General features: G+C 65.9%; 1 protein-coding gene across 3 annotated transcripts in view; it reads left to right on the top strand.

Moving 5' to 3' along the window:
* Positions 1-475: 475 nt before the first annotated feature.
* The window catches only part of PTPN3 (protein tyrosine phosphatase non-receptor type 3), a 318,436-nt gene continuing 315,440 nt past the window's right edge, over positions 476-3,471 (top strand). For 2 of the 3 annotated variants that reach the window (XM_066579095.1, XM_066579096.1), the window contains exon 1: positions 476-632. The gene's annotated coding sequence lies outside the window, so the exon portion shown is untranslated. The remainder of the gene's footprint in view (positions 633-3,471) is intronic. The other variant, XM_066579097.1, reaches the window with a different exon arrangement.

Here is a 3,471-nt window from a genome sequence, read left to right on the forward strand (position 1 = left end):
GTTCCGCATTGTGGGGTCCGCACTCTGAGGTTCAGCTTCCCGTTCTGCAGCGCCCCCAGTGGCCGTCACATCCGCAGAGCTGCAGGTTCCGCATTGTGGGGTCCGCACTCTGAGGTTCAGCTTCCCGTTCTGCAGCGCCCCCAGTGGCCGTCACATCCGCAGAGCTGCAGGTTCCGCACTGTGGGATCCGCACTCTGAGGTTCAGCTTCCAGCTCCGTAGTGCCCCCAGTGGCCGTCACATCCGCAGAGCCGTTGGTTCCGCACTCTGAGGCTCCAGTGGCTTTCAGCTTCTCACTCTGCAGCGGCCCCAGCGGCCGTCACAATTGGAGAGCTGCAGGTTCCGCACTGTGGGGTCCGCGCTCTGAGGCTCCAGCCGCTCTCGGCTTCCCGTTCTGCAGCACCCCCAACGGCCGTCACGTCCTGGGAGCTGAAGCCTCCTCCTCCTGCAGGGAACGCCTGGCCGCGCCGGTGAGTGGCTGCAGCCGCACCGCCTCCCTCACTGACAGGAGGAGGACGGAGCCCGCAGCTTCCTGGATCTCTAGCGGCGCCACCTGCTCGTCTTTGTCAGGAGATCCCAGGACCCCAAAGACGTCCGAGCGGAGGGGCGAGGCTGGCGGGAGCGGACGGTGCAGGTACTGCCGGGGGAGAGCTCCAGCCACCGCTGGCTGTGAGGGTGACATGTCCGCGACCCGCGGGGCAGCTGCCGCCACCTCTGACGGGGGAGAGGGAGAGAGAGAGACCCCCTGACGGGGGAGAGGGAGAGAGAGAGACCCCCTAAAGGGAGAGAGAGAGACCCCCTAAAGGGAGAGAGAGAGACCCCTGACAGGAGAGAGGGAGAGAGAGAGACCCCCTAACAGGAGAGAGGGAGAGAGAGAGACCCCCTGACGGGAGAGAGAGAGAGGGAGACCCCCTGACGGGAGAGAGAGGGAGACCCCCTGACGGGAGAGAGAGGGAGACCCCCTGACGGGAGAGAGAGGGAGACGGAGACCCCCTGACGGGAGAGAGAGGGAGACGGAGACCCCCTGACGGGAGTGAGAGAGAGAGGGAGACCCCCTGACGGGAGTGAGAGAGAGAGGGAGACCCCCTGACGGGAGTGAGAGAGAGGGAGACCCCCTGATGAGAGAGAGAGGGAGACCCCCTGATGAGAGAGAGAGGGAGACCCCCTGATGAGAGAGAGAGGGAGACCCCCTGACGAGAGAGAGAGGGAGACCCCCTGACGGGAGAGAGAGGGAGACCCCCTGACGGGAGAGAGAGGGAGACCCCCTGACGGGAGAGAGAGGGAGACCCCCTGACGGGAGAGAGAGAGAGGGAGACCCCCTGACGGGAGAGAGAGGGAGACCCCCTGACGGGAGAGAGAGAGAGGGAGACCCCCTGACGGGAGAGAGAGAGAGGGAGACCCCCTGACGGGAGAGAGAGAGAGGGAGCCCCCCTGAGGGGAGAGAGAGCCCCCCTGAGGGGAGAGAGAGAGAGAGCCCCCCTGAGGGGAGAGAGAGAGAGGGAGCCCCCCTGACGGGAGAGAGAGGGAGCCCCCCTGACGGGAGAGAGAGGGAGCCCCCCTGACGGGGGAGAGAGGGAGAGGGAGCCCCCTGACGGGGGAGAGAGGGAGAGGGAGCCCCCCTGACGGGGGAGAGAGGGAGAGGGAGCCCCCCTGACGGGAGAGAGAGAGAGGGAGCCCCCCTGACGGGAGAGAGAGAGGGAGACCCCCTGACGGGAGAGAGAGAGAGAGGGAGACCCCCTGACGGGAGAGAGAGAGGGAGACCCCCTGACGGGAGAGAGAGAGAGGGAGACCCCCTGACGGGAGAGAGAGAGAGAGACCCCCTGACGGGAGAGAGAGAGAGAGACCCCCTGACGGGAGAGAGGGAGACCCCCGACAGGAGAGAGAGACGCCCCCTGACGGGAGAGAGAGAGAGAGGGAGACCCCCTGACGGGAGAGAGAGAGAGAGGGAGACCCCCTGACGGGAGAGAGAGAGAGAGGGAGACCCCCTGACGGGAGAGAGAGAGAGACCCCCTGACGGGAGAGAGAGAGACCCCCTGACGGGAGAGAGGGAGACCCCCTGACGGGAGAGAGGGAGACCCCCTGACGGGAGAGAGGGAGACCCCCGACAGGAGAGAGAGACGCCCCCTGACGGGAGGGAGAGAGACCCCCGGGAGGGAGAGAGACCCCCTGACGGGAGAGAGGGAGGCAGAGAGACCCCTGACGGGAGAGAGGGAGGCAGAGAGACCCCCTGACGGGAGAGAGGGAGGCAGAGAGACCCCCTGACGGGAGAGAGGGAGGCAGAGAGAACCCTGACGGGAGAGAGGGAGAGAGAGAGAACCCCTGACAGGAGAGAGAGACCCTGACAGGAGAGAGAGAGAGAGAGGGAGACCCCCTGACTGGAGAGAGAGAGAGACCCCCCTGACGGGAGAGAGAGAGAGGGAGACCCCCTGACCCGAGAGAGAGACCCTGACAGGAGAGAGAGCGAGACCCCCTGACATGAGAGAGAGCGAGACCCCTGACAGGAGAGAGAGCGAGACCCCCTGACAGGAGAGAGAGCGAGACCCCCTGACAGGAGAGAGCGAGACCCCCTGACAGGAGAAAGAGAGAGACCCCCTGACAGGAGAAAGAGAGAGACCCCCTGACAGGAAAGTGAGACCCCCCCTCCCCGACAAGGAGAGAGAGACCCCCCCCTTGACAGGAGAGAGAGACCCCCTGACGGGAGAGAGGGGGAGAGAGAGAGACCCCCTGACGGGAGAGAGGGAGACCCCCTGACGGGAGAGAGGGAGACCCCCTGACGGGAGAGAGGGAGACCCCCGACAGGAGAGAGAGACGCCCCCTGACGGGAGAGAGAGAGAGAGGGAGACCCCCTGACGGGAGAGAGAGAGAGAGGGAGACCCCCTGACGGGAGAGAGGGAGACCCCCTGACGGGAGAGAGGGAGACCCCCTGACGGGAGAGAGAGAGGGGAGACCCCTGACGGGAGAGAGGGAGACCCCCTGACGGAGAGAGGGAGACCCCCGACGGAGAGAGAGACGCCCCCTGACGGGAGGGAGAGAGACCCCCGGGAGGGAGAGAGGGAGGCAGAGAGACCCCCTGACGGGAGAGAGGGAGGCAGAGAGACCCCCTGACGGGAGAGAGGGAGAGAGAGAGAACCCCTGACGGGAGAGAGGGAGAGAGAGAGAACCCCTGACAGGAGAGAGAGACCCTGACGGGAGAGAGAGAGAGAGAGGGAGACCCCCTGACTGGAGAGAGAGAGAGACCCCCTGACGGAGAGAGAGAGAGGGAGACCCCCTGACCCGAGAGAGAGACCCTGACAGGAGAGAGCCCCCCTGACAGGAGAGAGAGCGAGACCCCCTGACAGGAGAGAGCGAGACCCCTGACAGGGAAAGAGAGAGACCCCCTGACAGGAAAGTGAGACCCCCCCTCCCCGACAAGAGAGAGAGACCCCCCCCCTGACAGGAGAGAGAGACCCCCTGACGGGAGAGAGGGGGAGAGA

The sequence above is a fragment of the Eleutherodactylus coqui genome, chromosome 9, assembly GCF_035609145.1.
Source record: "Eleutherodactylus coqui strain aEleCoq1 chromosome 9, aEleCoq1.hap1, whole genome shotgun sequence".
Lineage (NCBI taxonomy): Eukaryota > Metazoa > Chordata > Amphibia > Anura > Eleutherodactylidae > Eleutherodactylus > Eleutherodactylus coqui.